The sequence below is a fragment of the Lolium rigidum genome, chromosome 7, assembly GCF_022539505.1.
Source record: "Lolium rigidum isolate FL_2022 chromosome 7, APGP_CSIRO_Lrig_0.1, whole genome shotgun sequence".
Lineage (NCBI taxonomy): Eukaryota > Viridiplantae > Streptophyta > Magnoliopsida > Poales > Poaceae > Lolium > Lolium rigidum.
Genome location: NC_061514.1, coordinates 328,331,999 through 328,353,699, shown reverse-complemented (window position 1 = coordinate 328,353,699; position 21,701 = coordinate 328,331,999). Strand labels below are relative to the sequence as shown.

The window sequence follows — 21,701 nt, the reverse complement described above, 5'->3', positions numbered from 1 at the left end:
CATCTTAATAATTTTGTTGAACTATGTGAAATGCAAAAATATAAAGATGTAGATGGTGATATTATTAAACTAAAATTGTTCCCTTTCTCATTAAGAGGAAGAGCTAAAGATTGGTTGCTATCTCTGCCTAAGAATAGTATTGATTCATGGACTAAATGCAAGGATGCTTTTATTGGTAGATATTATCCCCCTGCTAAAATTATATCTTTGAGGAGTAGCATAATGAATTTTAAACAATTAGATACTGAACATGTTGCTCAAGCTTGGGAAAGAATGAAATCTCTGGTTAAAAATTGCCCAACCCATGGACTGACTACTTGGATGATCATCCAAACCTTCTATGCGGGACTAAATTTTTCTTCGCGGAATTTATTGGATTCAGCTGCTTGGAGGTACCTTTATGTCCATCACATTGGGGGCGGCTACAAAACTTCTTGATGATATGATGATAAATTACTCTGAATGGCACACGGAAAGAGCTCCACAAGGTAAGAAGGTAAATTCTGTCGAAGAATCCTCTTCCTTGAGTGATAAGGTTGATGCTATTATGTCTATGCTTGTGAATGATAGGACTAATATTGATCCTAATAATGTTCCGTTAGCTTCATTGGTTGCACAAGAAGAACATGTTGATGTAAACTTCATTAAAAATAATAATTTCAACAACAATGCTTACCGGAACAATTCTAGTAATAACTATAGGCCATATCCTTATAATAATGGCAACGGCTATGGTAATTCTTATGGAAATTCTTACAACAATAATAGGAATTCACCCCCTGGACTTGAAGCCATGCTTAAAGAATTTATTAGTACACAAAGCTGCTTTTAACAAATCTGTTGAAGAAAAGCTTGGTAAAATTGATATACTTGCTTCTAAAGTCGATAGTCTTGCCTGCTGATGTTGATCTTTTGAAATCAAAAGTTTTGCCTAATGAGAATTATCATAATAAAATTGTTACTACAGCAAATGCCATCCAAGTTAGAATTAATGAGAATATAAGATTAATGGCTGAAGCTGCGTGCTAGGTGGGATAGAGAAGAAAATGAAAAACTAGCTAAAGAGAAGAATATAGCTAAAGTTTGGACTATTACCACCACTAGTAATGCTAATGCTACACATGTTGCTGCACCTCCTACTCATACTAATAAAAGAATTGGTGTTAGCAATGTTTCCACTTCTAATGCAAAGCGCGAAAAGCTGCTCGAAACTGCTAAAGCTAGTCGAAACTGCACTGCGATAAAGCTGCTGAAATTTTTTCCAACATTGGGGATGATGATCCCATTGCTTTAGATTATAATGGTTTGAATTTTGATGATTGCCACATCTCTGAAGTTATAAAGTTCTTGCAAAAACTTGCTAAAAGTCCTAATGCTAGTGCTATAAATTTGGCTTTCACGCATCATATTACAAATGCTCTCATAAAAGCTAGAGAAGAGAAACTAGAACGCGAAGCCTCTATTCCTAAAAAGCTAGAAGATGGTTGGGAGCCCATCATTAAGATGAAGGTTAAAGATTTTGATTGTAATGCTTTATGTGATCTTGGTGCAAGTATTTCTGTTATGCCGAAGAAAATTTATAATATGCTTGACTTGCCACCGCTGAAAAATTGTTATTTGGATGTTAATCTTGCTGATCATTCTACAAAGAAACCTTTGGGTAAAGTTGATAATGTTCACATTACCGTTAACAATAACCTTGTTCCCGTTGATTTTGTTGTCTTGGATATTGAATGCAATGCATCTTGTCCAATTATATTGGGAAGACCTTTTCTTGAACTGTTGGTGCTATTATTGATATGAGGGAAGGTAATATAAAATATCAATTTCCTCTCAAGAAAGGTATGGAACACTTCCCTAGAAAGAGAATGAAGGTACCTTATGATTCTATCATTAGAACAAATTATGATGTTGATGCTTCATCTCTCGATGTTACTTGATACACACTTTCCGCGCCTAGGCTGAAAGGCGTTAAAGAAAAGCGCTTATGGGAGACAACCCATGTTTTTACCTACAGTACTTTGTTTTTATTTTGTGTCTTGGAAGTTGTTTACTACTGTAGCAACCTCTCCTTATCTTAGTTTTGAGTTTTGTTGTGCCAAGTTAAGCCGTTGATAGAAAAGTAAGTACTAGATTTGGATTACTGCGCAGTTCCAGATTTCTTTGCTGTCACGAATCTGAGCCCACTGCCCTGCAGGAAGCTCAGAAAATTATGCCAATTTACGAGCATGATCCTCAGATATGTACGCAACTTTCATTCAATTTGAGCATTTTCATTTGAGCAAGTCTGGTGCCATTTTAAAATTCGTCAATACGAACTGTTCTGTTTTGACAGATTCTGCCTTTTATTTCGCATTGCCTCTTTCGCTATGTTGGATGAATTTCTTTGATCCACTAATGTCCAGTAGCATTATGCAATGTCCAGAAGTGTTAAGAATGAGTGTGTCACCTCTGAATATGTCAATTTATATTGTGCACTAACCCTCTAATGAGTTGTTTCGAGTTTGGTGTGGAGGAAGTTTTCAAGGATCAAGAGAGGAGTATGATGCAACATGATCAATGAGAGTGAAAAGCTCTAAGCTTGGGGATGCACCCGGTGGTTCACCCCTGCATATATCAAGAAGACTCAAGCGTCTAAGCTTGGGGATGCCCAAGGCATCCCCTTCTTCATCAACAAATTATCAGGTTCCTCCCTGAAACTACATTTTTATTCGGCCACATCTTATGTGCTTTTTCTTGGAGCGTCGTTTGTTTTTGTTTTTGTTTTGTTTGAATAAAATGGATCCTAGCATTCACTTTATGGGAGAGATACACACTCCGCTGTAGCATATGGACAAATATGTCCTTGGTTTCTACTCATAGTATTCATGGCGAAGTTTCTCCTTCGTTAAATTGTTATATGGTTGGAATTGGAAAATGATACATGTAGTAATTGCTATAAATGTTTTGGGTAATGTGATACTTGGCAATTGTTGTGCTCATGTTTAAGCTCTTGCATCATATGCTTTGCACCCATTAATGAAGAAATACATAGAGCATGCTAAAATTTGGTTTGCATATTTGGTTTCTCTAAGGTCTAGATAATTTCTAGTTTTGAGTTTGAACAACAAGGAAGACGAGTATAGAGTATTATAATGCTTTCAATATGTCTTTTATGTGAGTTTTTGCTGTACTAGTTCATCCTTGTGTTTGCCTCAAATAACCTTGCTAGCCTAAACCTTGTATCGAGAGGGAATACTTCTCATGCATCCAAAATACTTGAGCCAACCACTATGCCATTTGTGTCCACCATACCTACCTACTACATGGTATTTTCCAGCCATTCCAAAGTAAATTGCTTGAGTGCTACCTTTAAAATTCCATCATTCACCTTTGCAATATATAGCTCATGGGACAAATAGCTTAAAAACTATTGTGGTATTGAATATGTAATTATGCACTTTATCTCTTATTAAGTTGCTTGTTGCGCGATAACCATGTTTATCGGGGAACGCCATCAACTCATTGTTGAATTTCATGTGAGTTGCTATGCATGTTCGTCTTGTCCGAAGTAAGGGCGATCTACCTCTGAGTTGAATGGTTTGAGCATGCATATTGTGAGAGAAGAACATTGGGCCGCTAACTAAAGCCATGTTCCATGGTGGAAGTTTCAGTTTTGGACAAACATCCTCAAATCTCTAATGAGAAAAGAATTAATTGTTGTTGAATGCTTAAAGCATTAAAAGAGGAGTCCATTATCTGTTGTCTATGTTGTCCCGGTATGGATGTCTAAGTTGAGAATAATCAAAAGCGAGAAATCCAAATGCGAGCTTTCTCCTTAGACCTTTGTACAGGGCGGCATAGAGGTACCCCTTTGTGATACTTGGTTAAAGCATATGTATTGCGGTGATAATCCGGGTAGTCCAAGCTAATTAGGACAAGGTGCGAGCACTATTAGTACACTATGCATGAGGCTTGCAACTTATAAGATATAATTTACATGATGCATATGCTTTATTACTACCGTTGACAAAATTGTTTCATGTTTTCAAAATCAAAGCTCTAGCACAAATATAGCAATCGATGCTTTTCCTCTATGAGGACCATTCTTTTACTTTCAATGTTGAGTCGGTTCACCTATTTCTCTCCACCTCAAGAAGCAAACACTTGTGTGAGCTGTGCATTGATTCTTACATACTTGCTTATTGCACTTATTATATTACTCTATGTTGACAATATCCATGAGATATACATGTTACAAGTTGAAAGCAACTGCTGAAACTTAATCTTCTTTTGTGTTGCTTCAATACCTTTACTTCGAATTATTGCTTTATGAGTTAACTCTTATGCAAGACTTATTGATGCTTGTCTTGAAATGCTATTCATGAAAAGTCTTTGCTTTATGATTCACTTGTTTACTCATGTCATCACCATTGTTTTGATCGCTGCATTCTCTACATATGCTTTACAAATAGTATGATCAAGTTTATGATGGCATGTCACTCCGGAAATTATCTTTGTTATCGTTTTACCTGCTCGGGACGAGCGAGAACTAAGCTTAGGGATGCTGATACGTCTCCAACGTATCGATAATTTCTTGTGTTCCATGCCACATTATTGATGTTATCTACATGTTTTATGCACACTTTATATCATATTCGTGCATTTTACGGAACTAACCTATTAACAAGATGCCGAAGTGCCGATTCTTGTTTTACGCTGTTTTTGGTTTCGAAATCCTAGTAAAGAAATATTCTCGGAATTGGACGAAATAAAAGCCCGGAGGCCTATTTTCTCACGAAGCTTCCGGAAGTCCGAAGGAGAGACGAAGAGGGGCCACGGGGGCGCCAAACCCTAGGGCGGCGCGGCCCCCCTGGCCGCGCCGGCCTGTGGTGTGGGCCCCTGCGCCGCCTCTTGACCTGCCCTTCCGCCTACAAATAGCCTCCGTGACGAAACCCCCGCATGCGAGAGCCACGATACGGAAAACATTGCGAGACGCCGTCGCCGCCGATCCCATCTCGGGGGATCCTGGAGATCGCCTCCGGCACCTCGCCGGAGAGGGGAATCATCTCCCGGAGGACTCTACACCGCCATGGTCGCCTCCGGAGTGATGAGTGAGTAGTCTACCCCTGGACTATGGGTCCATAGCGGTAGCTAGATGGTTGTCTTCTCCCCATTGTGCTATCATTGTCGGATCTTGTGAGCTGCCTATCATGATCAAGATCATCTATATGTAATTCTATATGTTGCGTTTGTTGGGATCCGATGAATAGAGAATACTTGTTATGTTGATTATCAAAGCTATGCTTATGTGTTGTTTATGATCTTGCATGCTCTCCGTTATTAGTAGATGCTCCGGCCAAGTAGATGCTTTTAACTCCAAGAGGGAGTACTTATGCTCGATAGTGGGTTCATGCTCGCATTGACACCGGGACGATGACGAGAAAGTTCTAAGGTTGTGTTGTCTTTGTTGCCACTAGGGATAAAACATTGATGCTATGTCTAAGGATGTAGTTGTTGATTACATTACGCACCATACTTAATGCAATTGTCCGTTGCTTTGCAACTTAATACTGGAGGGGTTCGGATGATAACTCTGAAGGTGGACTTTTTAGGCATAGATGCGGTTGGATGGCGGTCTATGTACTTTGTCGTAATGCCCAATTAAATCTCACTATACTCATCATGATATGTATGTGCATGGTCATGCTCTCTTTATTTGTCAATTGCCCAACTGTAATTTGTTCACCCAACATGCTTGTTCGTCTTATGGGAGAGACACCTCTAGTGAACTGTGGACCCCGGTCCAATTCTCTTTACTTGAAATACAATCTACTTGCAATACTTGTTTCTCTTGTTTTCTCTCGCAAACAATCATCTTCCACACAATACGGTTAATCCTTTGTTACAGCAAGCCGGTGAGATTGACAACCTCACCTTGTTTCGTTGGGGCAAAGTAGCTTGGTTGTGTTGTGCAGGTTCCACGTTGGCGCCGGAATCTCCGGTGTTGCGCCGCACTACATCCCGCCGCCATCAACCTTCAACGTGCTTCTTGGCTCCTCCTGGTTCGATAAACCTTGGTTTCTTTCTGAGGGAAAACTTGCTGCTGTGCTCATCATACCTTCCTCTTGGGGTTGCCCAACGAACGTGTGAAATACACGCCATCAGTTTGCTCCACAACTGTAAGAGTTCTTCAAATAATGGCTGTAGGTACACATCAATGTCGTTGCCGGGTTGCTTTGGGCCTTGGATGAGCACTGGCATCATAATGAACTTCCGCTTCATGCACAACCAAGGCGGAAGGTTATAGATACCCATCAGCGGGGTGTCTCAGCATCTCGTCTTTCTTACGGTCTTCTTTGTGCCATCGCAACAACCTGGCATGCTCTTTATTTCTGAACAGGCGTTTCAACCGTGGTATTATAGGAGCATACCACATAACCTTCGCAGGAACCCTCTTCCTAGGGGGCTCGCCCTCAACATCACCAGGGTCATCTCGCTCTGATCTTATACCGAAGTGCGATGCATACCGGACATTTTTCCAAATTTTCATACTCAGCGCGGTAGAGGATGCAGTCATTAATGCATGCATGTATCTTCAGCACCTCTAATCCTAGAGGGCAGAGAACCTTCTTTGCTTCGTACGTACTGTCAGGCAATTCGCTATTCTTTGGAAACCTCCTCTTCATTATTTTCAGTAACTTCTCAAATGGCTTGTCACATATACCAGCCTCTGCCTTCCATTGCAGCAACTCCATGGTGGCACCGAGCTTTGTGTTGCCATCTTCGCAATTTGGGTATAACTTCTTTTTGTGATCATCTAACATGCCCTTTAACTTTCGCTTCTCGTTTTCTGTTTCGCATCTCTGTGTGCATCAGCGATTGCCCGACGAAGATCATCATCAACGGGCTCATCGATGCCTCTTCATCTTGATCACCTCCTCCTGCATCTTCATCTTCATCATGCCCTGTTGCGGTATCACCGTAGTTAGGGTACATATCATCATCCTCTTCTTCTTCGTCGTCTTCCATCATAACCCCTCTTTCTCCATGCTTGGTCCAACAATTATAGCTGGGCATGAAACCTTTCCAAAGCAGGTGGGAGTGAATGACTTGCCATTCAGGGTATTGCTTCAAGTTATGGCAATCAACAACACATAAAACCATCCGCCTGTGGGTTTTCCTGAGCCACACGGATAAATTCTTCCAGGCCCGATCTGAACTCGGGTAGACGTCGGTCAACGTACATCCATTGCCGCCGGTTCATCTACATCAAATAATTAATTAAGTTTATCAATAAACTATTACAAAACATCATAATATTTATAAATAGTGGAAATTAGCACCGTACAAATGAAAGGGTAAAGTTGTTGCTTAACCTTGATCGAGGAGGAAAAAAAGAGGAGAAAGCTTAAGTGTCGCTCATTTTTGTTGTGTGTAAAAATCAAGCGGCATCACTCTCTCAGACATTTCATCGAGCACCTTATGTGCATGCCAAAGAGAAGCAAGTTAGCACTCAACACACACACCTTCTCCTAGCAAAAATGAAGTGAGCGGTGTGTGTGTTTGCTGGGTAGAGCTGAAATAGGGCTGGGGACCTTTAGCACCGATTCGTGTTACGAACCGGTGCAAATGAGCTATCTTTTGCACCGGTTCGTAACACGAACCGGTGCTAAAGGTCCCTCGGCTGACACGTGTCTGGCGACGAACCTTTTGCACCGGTTTGTGTTACGAACCGGTGCAAAAGATAGCTCATTTGCACCGGTTCGTAACACAAACCGGTGCAAAAGGTCCCTCGGCCGGCTGCGCCCCACGAACCGGTGCTAATGACCCCTTTTAGCACCGGTTCGTACTAAATCCGGTGCAAAAGCCATCTGGGGCAAAAAACTAAAGCCCTTGTTTCTACTAGTGGTACTTCCCCTGAGTCGTGGTTATAGTTCATTTTCAGTCAAACTTAAACTAAAGTCATAATACTTGATCGGAGAGGTATTACATATGTGTATAAATAAATAAACTTTGTATATATATTTAATTTGCTTTGCATAATATGTGTTTGAATTAATTTGCTCTGCATCCAACTTTCGGCATCGGTTTTCATCCCTTTGCACACCGTTGAAAATTTAAAACAAAATGCACCGTGCAAATAAGACTCTGTCGATCGGAAACATTTGGTAATTCTTAAATTAGATGAGAAATCGTATGTGCACTTGCAGCCAGCAACTAGCTTGGATTTGCATCAACAATTTTTTTTTTATGTCAGTAGAATCTTTTCACATGTCAAGCAACCTTTCAATAGTATTTAAAACCAACACCTAGCTTTTTTTTTAGATATGGGAGCAGCCTCTGCATCAATCGATGCACACAGCCATTTATTAAAAAAACGTCAATATCAAGTACTTATTACATAAAGATAGTCTGGTAACCGGAGAAAACTAAATCATCGAAACAAAACGAAAGCCGATGAAAGGTATACAAAGAACTATCCATCTAAAATTCTGCTAGGGTGTCGCCATCCAGTAGCCTGGAAATAGCAGTCCTGAGTGACCTCCAGGAGCCGGTTGCATCCAGTAACCATGGTATCCCGCTGGTCCGCCGGGAGAATCAACACCTAGCTGTTAATTGGTGGAGTCTCGTTACCCTAGGTGTAGACTTTGTCAAGTCTTACCACGATTATAACAGTAACAGATGTGGAAAGTGTTGTATTGTGATCCAAATTCATATACTAAAGGGAGGCTAACTTCTGACGAGCGGAGCGAGGCCCGTCGCCGGAGGCTTGGGCCGAAGCGTAGCGGAGTCAGAAGTTAGCCCATACGTCGTGCCCTACATGGACGCCTGCGGGGTGCGGGGGGCGGCAGCCCCCACGGTACGGTACGGATCGTTGGCACCGCCTATATATATATCTTGTAAGCCGCCGGCTAGGGTTTATCAGATTATAAGATAACCCACGGCGTTTGTAAACACATCCCGATATAGTGAAGTTTTGCTGGCTGGCGCCCGTGGTTTTTTCCCTTTCTGTGTTGGAAGGGGTTTTCCACGTTAAATCTTGTGTCCCCTGTGTGTGTTCTTGTTTCGTTCTTCGTTATTTGCTTGTCACTTTTATAACAGAAAGAAGCAAAAGCCTTCACGGGAAAGCAGCCTTCACTGCTTGTTTAGCTCAAATTGCGTCTTCCATGACCTGAGCCTGCTCGATCCATTGCTGCTAACAGGTACTACATCCAGGCTGAAAGATGTATTCAGATCTGCCACCTCTGCTGAACATGTCTAGCTAGTATTCTGTTCTGACCTTTTCCCCATTGATTGATTTGATTCCAGCTATACGCCAAGTTGAACTCGATCTAGCTGATTCTGCTTCCATCGGTCTTGAAACAAGTTTTGCAACTCCTTTTCTTTCTGCGGGGTTTGGTCGCATAACTGCATCTCAGATCTGCATAGTTTCCAGTTCGTGCTCGATCTGCAGACCACCTGCGTGCAGGGCCGACTCTCAAGTAGGTATTACCTTCCTTCTTTCCATTGTTGATGATCCAGTTGATATTGATTTAATCCCCTTTCTCTAATTAATTTTGATTCCAAATCCATGTGTGGATACAAGAATGGAACAATATATCAGTAATGGAACCCTTAATACAAAAATTACTGGTACGCTAGTGTTCCATGTGGTCCATGCAGGTCTTCATTTTTCTGCTTATTACATGTTTTTTATCTCTTTTACTTTTCAAGTGACGGACTAACGGCACACAAACTAAAACAAATTTATTGAGGGTTTCATGCAGCACTGCTTATTTCTTCCACAGCTGGATTCAGAGGACTTGACTGGGATTATCAGTTAATTAAAGGAATATGCAGTGTTTGCACTATTTACACATGGAAAAATGTATTTCTTCATATGAATCTAAAGCCTGCCAATATACTACTAGATCATCAGATGGTGCCAAAGATTATGGATTTTGTTCTATCAAGACTGACAGAAAACTCACAAATCGTGAGCACAAAACATTTCTCATCACCGTAAGTTACAAATCTGTAAGATCATTCTACATGTACCCCTTTATATACTCTGTTTATGCTGTAATTTTTGAAAAATATCATAGTTCATAGTGCTCTGGGAAATATGTTTGGTGGTAGGATGTCAATTCCTTGGAGTGATATGTTTTACTTGCGATTTTATCTTCAGATTTTGTCGCAGAATTTAAATGTTTTGTGTACTAATTGATGTATACATATACAGACTGTTTAGAGGAAAGACTGAGGCATCACACTTAATCAAATTTGTTGAACTGCAGATACTGAGAAGATGGAGGCACAGATGGAATAAATCAACGAAGGAAACCCCATGGGAATACCACCAGCAAGTAGCTAAATGCATCGAAATAAGGTCACTCTGCCAGAAGATTGACCCGCACAAATATGTTCCCATACAGTGGAGACACCAATGAAAAATCCAGGATCCAAAGGATAGATTTTCGTCGAGATAAGAGAAAGGTTGCTCTGTTTCGAATATATCAGTAATGTCCCTCTCCTCGTCGCTCCCGCGGGCGACAGGAGAGGACCCCCGCGCCGCCGCCCCTCTCGTCCCCACCCAACCCCCCTCCTTCCCTCGCCGCCGCCCGGAAGGCGACGCCGGCCAAAGGCTGGTCGTGGGCGGCGGCGGGGCCTCTCCTCCCCCACGCGTGGTGAGATCGGCGCGGGCCGAAATCGCCAGGCCAGGGCGTCTCGCGGGCTGGGGCGCGGCGGCGCTGTTGCTGCGGCGACGGCGTGGCGACCAGCGGCGGCGGCTGCGGTCCTGGCGGCTCCAGGGGGCGGCGGTGGGCGGGACCTGGCTCCCGGGCTCGGCGGGTTGGCGGGCTCGATCTGGGCCCGCATGGACCAGTTGGGGCGTCTCTCTCTGCGAGCGGCGTGTGGCGGCAGCTGGTCCCTTGTCGGTGGTGGTGGCTGTGTGGAGGTGCTCGGGGCCGTTTGCTCCGATGCTTGGTGATGGCCGGCGGGTGTCAGCGTCGTCCCTCCTCTCCCCGTCTCGTCCATCAGCCTGTTACGGCGTCTCCGCGGAGGCTGGCATCTTCTCGGCTTGCAGATGGCAGCCATGAAGGCGGCTCGCTCCCTACGTGGGGGGCGGTCGGGGATGGGCGGGGACCTCTGGCTGCGAGAGTCGTCCGCCTCTTTACTCAGCCATCATCCTGCAGCGGGTTGACCGGCGGGGCTGGCGGATGCCATGGCTTCGCAGATGGCGGCCATGGTGGTGACGCGCTCCCCACCCTGGGAGCCGTCGTGGCTGGGTGTTGAGCCCCTCTGTCTTGCCGTCAGTGGCAGCGGACGCTGCTTCCGTTTCCGTCTGTTCTGATGTGCCCCGTGGTGATGCAGATGGTGGCCATGGGTGCGGTCTCTTCTCCGATGTGAGGTGAGCCGTGGCAGTGGTGGTGGTGGCTTCTTTTGCCGGTTGCTAGGCTCCGGTTTCGGGTTCTTGTCGGAGCTCTATGGCATGTTCGGCGCATGTGGTCTATGTGCGTGCTCTCAGCTGGCCTACCCTTCGGGTATATCGGACCCAGTGGGGTTGGGGTTGCCCTCGGTGGTGCTTTGTCTTTCGACTACGGCGGTGACCCCTGCGTGCGGTGTGGGTGCTCCATGCCCTTCGGCTCCATCCGGCGGCACACAGGCATCGTGGCGTCGTCTCGGCTACGCGCGACCTTTCGGCCACACCCTCGACACAGGTGGTGTCGGTGCGTAGTGTGGTCTCGGATGCGCGCCGCCCTTCGATTACGTCGATGGTGCAGTGTCGTTGTTGGGTCCCTCCGCCGTGTCCGTCAGGCTCTTCCTTGTGATCGCCGAGCTTGGGTCGCGATGAGTCTTCTCCTCGATCAACCGTCCCCCAAGGTTTTGCGGGGTGGCCTTTCCTTCTCCCCGTTCTTGTGTTTTGTTGGGGTGTGTGTGTTTTCCTTTTCTTCTCCTCTCTGTAACCCACGTGTATTCTGTTCATTTGAACCTATCTTGTAGAGGCTGAAAAGTCTCATAGGCAACTTTGGAATATATTCAGGTGGGGATTCGTTCCCCCCCGTTGAAAATTCGAAAAAAAATAACTGGTATGCTAGTGTTTCATGTGGTCCATGCACAACTTCATTTTTCTGCTTTATTATCTGTTTGTTCGCATTTATTTTTCAAGTGACGGCACACAAGTTAAATCCATGTATTGGGGATTTCATGCATCACTGCTTATTTCTTCCACAGATGAATTAAGAGGAGTTGACTGGAAAAAAACGTTATCAGATAATTAAAGGAATATGTGCCGGTTTGCATTATCTACACATGGAAAAATGTATTCTTCATATGGATCTAAAGCCTGCCAATATACTACATGGTCATCAGATGAGGCCAAAGATTACTGATTTTGGTCTATCAAGAGCAACAGAAAACTCACAAAGCATGAGCACAAACCATTTCTCATCACCGTAAGATACAAATTTGTAAGACTATATCACATGTACCCTTTTATATGTTGTTTATTTTGTAATGTTGGAAAGCGTCACTTTCTTGCAGGGGGTATAGCACTCTGGAAAAATCTGTATGGTGGTAGGATGTCATCAAGTCAGACATGTATAGTTTGGGTACCATAATCATTGAACTGGTGACAAGACATAAGGGTGTCCGGTGTCCCTGATAATAACATTGCTGTAAGATTTCTTTATTTTACAACGCATAGATTCCTATTTTCATAATTAATATCAAAACTTTACCATGTTGATGAAGACATGTTTGATAAACATGCAGTGGGTTACTATGTTGACGAGATTCAGCTGACAGTTATTTCTGAAGAACCCTTCAGCAAAGAGGTGCTCTCTGCTTAAACTGCAAGGTGCTAGGTAGAATTCAGATTGATTAACTAAATCAGTTAACTGGACTGAACGGCCAGATAGAGGGGTGTACCTACCTGGGAGCGTAACTTCTGAAGGACCAAAAGGAGTACATATCTTTATAAGGATTATACTAGTCACGGAGCCGGTGGAGGTTCTTTGGCTTGTTACCTTCCCGGCGTCCGAGCCAGCGGTACCATAATCCGTCAGTTTCACTTTTCCAAGGAAGTAATCTAATCGATCATGGCCAACAGGGCTTAACCACCCACCGACCACCGTCGGAAACAAAAGAATATGACGAAGACGAAGGAACCAGCTAGGCTCCTTCCCTTTGGCCAAGCAAGAAGCAACCCCGGCCGGCTATAAATTCGTCCAGTGGCGGCATCCTTCATCACCCATCTCCACTCTCAGTCTCTCACCAAGCGCCACCAGTCACTCACCAAGCACACAGTTAACTAGCTCCACACACGATGTCAGGGAGAGATCAGGCCGCGTTTGACCATGCGAGAGCCAACCATGTTGCAGGTTATGACGCATACAGACAAGGAGTAGAGTCCTGCAGGGAGGAACAAGCGTCGGTTATCAGGTTTGCCAAGCCTTTCCTTTGATTTTCCAAACTACCAGATTGAATCGCAAAAATGAGCTACAGTGTCTGTCGTCTAACTATCAGAACAGAAGAAAACAGACCGCACCCCTCCTCCTCCCAACCCTAGCCTACCACACCCCTCCTCCCAACCCTCCCGCCGCCGCCGCCGCCGGCAGCACCGCCGGGGCAAAGATCTTGGGGCGTGGCGGCGGCGGGGGCCTCCCCTCGTGGCGCGTTGGGAACGGCGGCCAATGGAGCCTCTCACGCGGCGGCGGCCCTTCCGCCTCCCGGGGCGGCGGCGGCCGGATGAGGATGTAGGGGCGGTGGCCCTCCCGGGGTCGATCCAGCTGCGGGCTGCGGCCTCCCCGCCTCCCATCGGCGGCATGCCGGAGGTGGTGGCTGGTGGAGGCAGGCGCCTTTCCCTCCGCCTCTCGCCGGTGAGGGGTGATGATCTTGGGCTTCTCCCGCGGTACGAGGACGCCCGGGGAAGCAGGCTTGGGTTCGACGGTGGAGGTGACCTCTTCTTCGCCGGAGAGGATCAGCCTGCGGTTGGTGGTGGTGGATCTATTGATCTATCACCGCGTTCCGGCGGCGAGATGGAGGGGCTTGGAAGCCGGCGATGGTGTCGCCGGTGGAGGGTTGGAGTGGCCAGCCCAGGGTGGTCGCCGACGTGGGGGGTCGACCTGAATAAAGGCAGCGGTCCTAGGGCCTCTCTTGCGTGAAGAGGAGGACTTACCGGAGGCCTGGACTCGTGACTTGGCCGGAGTGTTGAGTTCCGGAAGGCTCCGCCGGCGAATGTAACAGTGCTTTTGCCTGGAGTTTGCTGGATCGGTGGTATTCGGTCGTGCGCACCCATTCTTTTATTCCGACCGATTAGTTCTGGAGGGAGCGGCGCAGAGCTCTTTTTCTGTGTTGATATCAAGTGACTATGGATCCATGATGAAAGTCGGAAGAAGAGAATTTCATGAAGGCCGGAGGGGAGGACTAGCTAAGGGAGGTTCAAGTCTCCACGCTGTTGAGGGACTTGCTTGGTGTTCGGGCTTCACAGCAGCGATATGAAATTGGGGGCGACAACACAGGTGAAGTTCAGAGTCCTACCTTTCAGGGTGAAAACCCAAGGTCTGGCCTTAACTGGTTGTGCCTAGCAATGACCTTGTTGGAGGCATTGTTTTGAGAGCGAGGACTATCTTCAGGGTGGAAACCTAAGATCTTTGATCGGGCGACGACGGTGTTAGAGCATTGTTCCCTTCTTGGAGGCGTCGTTTTTGGAGAGTCTGTTTTTCAGGTGTTGTCTTGGTGGTGAATGTATTGCTGTTGTTAGGCTCGAGATACTGTAGCGGGACTTTTGTTTCTTAGTTTTTGTTTCTATTTTTGGCTATGTGCATCCGTAGTGCCATTAGGGTGGTGCTTTGTTGTAGAGGTTGGATGTAATTGGTATCTTTTGATATTAATATATTCCCTTTATCGAAAAAATAAAATGTGAGTGTTCGCGTTTGTTTCTCAAAAAAGAAATTAAACAAATCTAAAACATTATTCTGTTAACATAGGATCTGAGACGGGCCGGGCTCTGCCAGGGACGCGCTCAAGCGTTCGATACTCCACGAACCCAGGAAGCGGCCATACCAGGAGGCAGCCCATCACGTTGCCTCGCTCCATACTCTCGAGGAACTATGTTTACTGGTTGAATGCCAGTGCGTTGCTACGGTCCATACTTTTCTTGCAACAATACAGTAGAGATATGAATACTCACATGTATATAAAAGAGTGTTGCTGCATTTCAATAAATAGTTGCCAAAATTTATCATAAATGCATCATCAAAATGCCCTTGATACTTCAATGAATCATCAATCTCCTCTATATCCATGTCATTGGCTTCAAGTTATCCCCTAATTCGCACACCTAATTATATGCCTATGATTTCCCTAGAATTTGGTCAAGTGAATTGCGTTGACGACACTTTGTGAACTAAATCCCAACAAGGACACAATCCTACAACAGATGATTTGGTATGAAATGATTGTGTCATTGCATGTGCCTGGGTTGACGGCCGCTGGCCAGCTTCTTCAAGCGGCGAGGGCTAAGGGCGGCACGGGCTGTCGTCGTTCATCTCTACCTCTGGTGGAGGTGATGGCACGGTGGTGGTGAGGATCTAGGTTAATCGACAGCGAGTGGTGTGGAGACATCCTCCTTTCTCATGCGGACCGGCCCCTCAGGCTGCATGTGCGGGTTTGCGAGGCGGGCGGCCGGTGAGATCCAGGCTCTAACCTTGTTGGAGCCGACGATGATGGCGTCCTTGGAAATCGTCACCTTGTTGAAGGCAGCGAGGCCGCATATCTCTCGCCTCCTGTCACATGTATCGGGGGTAACCCTAGATCCGGGTCTCCCGGAACGGACCATGACGGCGCTATCAGTGTCGCTTAACCTCTGGTGGCATCGTCTTGGAACTCGTCATGCCTGGGTGGAGCGGTGTTTCATCTACAACGTTGACGGCGGTGGATCTCGACGGTGTCGCGCAGCGGGGTCTCGACGACTGCATGTGACGATGGACGCGTGCAGGGAGGTTGAAGATTGTGTTGATTTTTATCCTCAAGATTTCTCGGTGGTTCGATGAAGGTGACGGCTTGTAGCGTGTGCATGCAGTACTTATTAAGAGTCTGCTAGACCAGATGAGTGCTTCCGTTTCGTTTAGAGGATGTCTCGGGTATGCAATGTTCCCAGCTTCTACTTGATAAGGGGTTTTCGCGTTTTCAGGGTCGTTGGCAATTCTCAAAAAAGGGTCTCATGTTTTCCGCTCATTGTCGGATGTAGGTGTTGTGTGGTGGATTTGGGGTTTTGTCAAACCATTGTTGAATAAAATAATAAATACGGCCGTATCATCGATTGATGGCCTCCGGTTCGAAAAATGAACACATGAGACACAAACATCACATTCCACGATCCATAACACAAATATTTACCGTACTCATCCAAATATGCTTTATAAATATATAAAATAGTCAAATCTATCATATGTTTTTTTATTAGATAATAAAGCACGCACCCTTCACATAAGCAAATACCATTATTGTATAACACATTTGCAGAACATGCACTTCCGTAAACAAATATATGTAAGCAGGTATCTTTCAAGTATAGTTAAATACATGCGCATTGGTAGGGATAACTGCTACAGATAGCCAATAACAAATTAGCCAGCATGGCGAGCAACTGTACTCTAGACCTGATTTCGCCATGGATTGCTGCAAGAGCGCCCCTTACCCGCACGCGCAAGAGCGGTTCTTACCTGCAGGCCAAGTATACTCCAGTTGCGCACACAAGATTTCCTTCATGTAGTCTGTCATCACTGAAGTATGAAGTGATGGGAAATCCTGCTCGACCAGTTTTGCAGTCTTGTGGCACGGCAGCCACAGTCGATGGCACAACAACAATTGGCTTGGCTTGCGTCTGCAGGGAGAGGCCAATCAAGGCGTATTACAACCTTCCCGTATGGCGGACCATTTCTGTTGAAGTCTAGCATGCAGCAGGCTTCCAAAGAAAGCGAAGGCATCATGCATTGCAAGCACCAAAGAATAGGCAGCCAAAGAGCATTTGATTTCTTTGAATCGAGGCCTCCTTATTTGCTCTCATCCCCATATTATTAACAAAAGAAGTGCTGAAATGTGAGGTAAAGGAACGCCGAAACCAAGAAGATATAGTATCCTTACATATCGTGGTAGTAGTGGCTCACCTGGCAATGGGCAAGCTTCTCTCTAGTTGCGGGCAAAGGTTCTGAAAGACAGAGGTCGGGATCACAGCAGAGCACAACAAATAGACCAGGAAGCATCCCCTCCTTGTTGAATTCGTGGTAAAACACACCAATCCCGTATGGGATGCCCTTCTTGTGAAATGTGATAGCATCTATTCCTGTGAATCACGAATAGGCACACAAACATGTTACCGTCAGCTTAGCATATGTAAGAGGCTTACTACTTCACAAGCAATTGTCCATTTATTTATCATGCTATTGGTCAACAATTGAATCTAAACAGTGAAGCTAAGCCTTATAAGAACAGATGATTTACATCTTAGGAATCATCAGGAAATTTCGGTCTAAAAACCAGGCGAAAAATGAAACACTAATTTAGAAGCTTGTCGGCACAATATCTATTTGGTATAAAGAATGTCAAAACTAAAAAACAACATCTGATTGGAGTGTAAGTGTGTAACCTGTATTGGATCGAACTTGGTAATAAAAGATAGCTTCGGATGATAACTTACCAACAGAGAAAAAATAATGAAAAACGCTCAAACAAATAGGAAAAGTCAAGAAACATTTGAACAGAACGCTACATTGGTGTTGGTTTTCAAACTTGAACCTCCTAGCCCAACTTGTACACCAGGATCTCGACGCAAAATTCTAGATGGGCTTGAGATTGAAACCTGCATGTAATAAATAAGGAAATCATGAGTTACAACATCATCAATAACCATTTAGTCACGTTGGAAAATCATGAATTTACAGCATAAGCAATAACCATTTAGTGGCATTGATACTGTCCTCTGAATGGTATATTGAGCAGGGTTAAGTGTTGTTTTCCAAGAAAATTCAGTGTTGTTGAGTGAACCTCGGTCCACATATTATAGCTATGAAGAATCCGTAAAACAGAAAAAAACAATAATAACATGAGATATCCTGTAGGCATGTATAAATTGGAAGACCAACACTACAAGGTAGGCTCCTCCTTTTGGCTATATTCAGCATGCAGAGAACTAAGATAAGACATTCGGGTGGCCAAGAGCCCAAAACCTCATCTACTTATGACAAAGCCGGACATACAAGAATAGATACAGCCTGGACTGAATTGAACATTGGATATATAGTATTAAGGGCGCAACAACACATAGGGTGTTTCAATGCTAATTAGTCATTCCATTGAGCATTTGACTTTGACTTGCCGGGATACATCATTGGAAAAGAGTAAAAGGAACTTCAGTATCACAACAATGTCAGTAAAGAACTTTTTTCTCCACATGCCAAGTGTTAAAACATAAAATCAAGCGTGCAAATATATATGTACACGTACTTCGGGAGACTTTACCAGTTGGCTTTCCAGCAACAAGCTTGATTTATGTAACTGCAATCTGGTTCAATGAAAACACCAAAGCACAACAGTCAGTAAAAGTGTGCAGCTGAACCTGTCATAGATTGATGATACTTTAGTATGTAGTAGCTTTCACAGGAACCTAATGAAAATAATTGTTGAACTGAACCATCCATTCCAAAGAATATTTATTTTCATTTATTTCAAATTTCCAAAAGAAACAACATTTGATTGCTCTTAAGTCTACAACGAATGAAACAACTACCTGTTTACAGTCCTATGGCTAAATACCACTCTCTGTAAGCTAGTCAAAACAGATGCGATAAATATAAAATGTCATGGTTCAAGACTACAGTGATACCCTAAGAAGCTGAGTGTTAAGAATTGAATAGTGGACATGGTTCAGAAAAAGTTGCAATAACATAATTCATCAACCCAGTAAACATCAAGGAAAATTATACAAGTAATATCCCATCATCAATCTTGGATCAGTTACAAAAAGTCTGGTAGTCAAAGTTTTATCGTGCTAATTCATTGAGTTGGACCGCTGGAGATTGTCAGCACAGCAAGAGTACAAAGATCCAGACATCTTATCCAAGATAAGATATCGAGACCTACAACCTCATTGGTAGTTTACAGAATGGTAAGAGAAATTGGTCCTACGATTGGTTCTCAACGAGACAACAACTTCCATCTCAGTCCAGGCTCTCCTAAGCAGATTAAAAAAAATGTGTCAGTTAAGCTTCTTTTGTATTTTGTAGACCCAAATGCTATATATCTTAGAACAACATGTGGGGGTGTAGTTTGATGGCAAAAACTTTAACATCACATGCTGATTGTTGATGACTTTAGCTAGTAACTGAGTGAACTGTACTGCGCAATGTTAGTGTTTCTCCTTGAACTTCTGAAAGTACACTACCACTTGAAATACTAAAAGATTCAAATGTCGAATTTGAAGAAATCATCCCAAATTCCTTTCTGCTTCTCTTCTCTTCTTATTTACCTGCACACGTATATCAACTACTACCTTTGTTCATCATTAAGGGAACTTTAGAACGCTTCTGGTCTTTTGGAGGAATTGGTGTGGAATGAACTGTAGCAGTCCTACAAATTGCAAATTAAATATCAGCAACAAAAATTAATAGGAAGTTTCTGTAATTGTTATCATCCCAAATCATCAAACTTGAAGTGAAACTCCTGACTACCTGGTGCCACCTTTTGACATGTATATCAACTTTTAGTACCACGCGATCTTGAGGAACGATCTTTGGACCATGGAAATATAAGCCCTATATATACCATCTAGTAGCAACATAATCCTGCATAAAATCATGAATATAATATTGAAATTAAGTGGCAAAAGACAATCTATATATACAAATCTATTTGGCAACAAACAAGCATGTGATTCTAGTCTAGCAAATTCTACATACTTGTTAAGGATACAGTCTTAGGAGTGTCATTAAATGCCACTCATGCTCGACCAAAATCACATATTTAAGTTTACAATTAGCATTTACCAAATTTATTCTTGGCTTCAAATCACGATGAAAAACATTAGCTGCAATCACATAAATATTAGTCAGATCATATAGCAGTAACCGAGCATGCAGTTTAATTTGGAAACAAATGATTTTGTAAGCTGCTGGAATGATGGATCAACAACAGATAGTAGACCATAATCATGATGACATCAAAGGCAAATGCGAGCAAGTGTGCACTTGTGAAAAAAAAAGGTGTGAAACAAAGCATGAGATATTTATAATTAAGGTCAAACAAAGGGAAAATATCAAAATCTTAAGGAAAATTATCAATACAAATACATAATTAGTGGAGGACAAAATGCATTTCTCCATAAATATGGCGGCCTTGGTAATTGAGTTAGCACTTAGCACTTTGATCAAATTTATGTGTGCGGGCACTAATCGAAATCATATATATGATCATAATTAATGGAGTGTAGCAAATCGCATCAATAACGGAGAGTGGATACAAAAAGAACTACCCCTAGATACATAAGAATGCTTAGAGCACAAAAATGGAAAACAATATAATAATTCGAATTTCAATTTAAAAAATAGTAGCAGACCGGTATAAATAAATTTCAGTGCGCAAAGAATTCAATAGAAGTATAGATGGTGCTCTTTGGTTAAGTCATTTTTTACCTTAATGACTTGGTGGAAGCCTGCATGCATCAGCTCAAAGACAACATAAATATCGTCCATTTTTTTTATTTGGTATACAGCCAATTACACGGTCTATTTTCTGAATGAAACTGAAACAGCTAATCTTATGTAAATAAAGATTGACCAGTAACCTTTTTTAAGGAAGGAACAGTGTGTCAGTTTTTACCATGGACAGTACATCTTGTCATCGTGATAAGACAGCATCTGATCTCTGGAGGAGCTAGCAGTCCCAAGCAAAGCACCTCGTCCATCTCCTTCTTGATTTGAGTACCTGACCTTTTCTGCCAAACCACATGCACTCTATTAAAACAAACTCAATTCAGGATTTAGTGTGCCCAGGTAGTATATTTCTCAGCAATGGAAAATGTAAGAAGTTATTAAGCACTATTTCGACCACTCAACAGCATTGATCAACTATGCTATGCAAATTACTTGCAGACATCTTGAAGGTGTCAATGCTGATTTCTAAGTAATCCTTCCTGAATTAAAACCGACTGCGTAAATAATTTTGATTTACAATCCATTGATACAATTCGTCGGGCAATAGGTGCTCATACGCATGGATGCAAGGAATCACTATCTCATCTTACCGTGAGATGGAGTCCAAAGGAGGAAGATGCCAGTGCTGACAATTCCTTCTAGAACGGGTGCATCAACTACGAATCTACCATCAGATGACAAAACTGAGGAAAACAAATACCCAACAGAATTTGTCACACCTATGCACGCAGGCGTGGTACCTTGAATCGTGCTTGTATGGACCTGAGAAGGCAGCGACGGCTCCCGGACTGACGTCCCGTGTTCCATGACGAACGGATCGGTCGAGCGACATCGTCCAGATGGAGTGATCGCCGTGAGGAGCGAGATGGCGGCAGTGAAGGACGTCGCGGGCAGTGAAGGACGTCGCGGGGAGTGGGGGTGCGGTGACTACGTTCAGGTTCTCCCTTCTCCGGCGTGAGGTTGCGGAGGATGCAGTCGGAATGTCGGCGTGAGGCGGCGACCCCGGTTCTCTCTACCGCGGATCTCGGC

General features: G+C 43.9%; 1 long non-coding RNA gene across 2 annotated transcripts; it reads right to left on the bottom strand.

Annotated features, from left to right (window-relative positions):
• Positions 1 to 17,733: 17,733 nt before the first annotated feature.
• On the bottom strand, positions 17,734 to 20,948 carry LOC124678428. 2 transcript variants are annotated; one of them, XR_006994465.1, is made up of 5 exons: positions 20,839 to 20,948; positions 20,007 to 20,047; positions 19,692 to 19,805; positions 18,469 to 19,590; positions 17,734 to 17,824 (listed from the first exon to the last, which is right to left on the bottom strand). It is a non-coding gene; the product is annotated as an uncharacterized LOC124678428 (long non-coding RNA). The 2 variants fall into 2 exon arrangements; XR_006994464.1 differs by having other exon boundaries at positions 18,484 to 19,590.
• Positions 20,949 to 21,701: the final 753 nt, after the last annotated feature.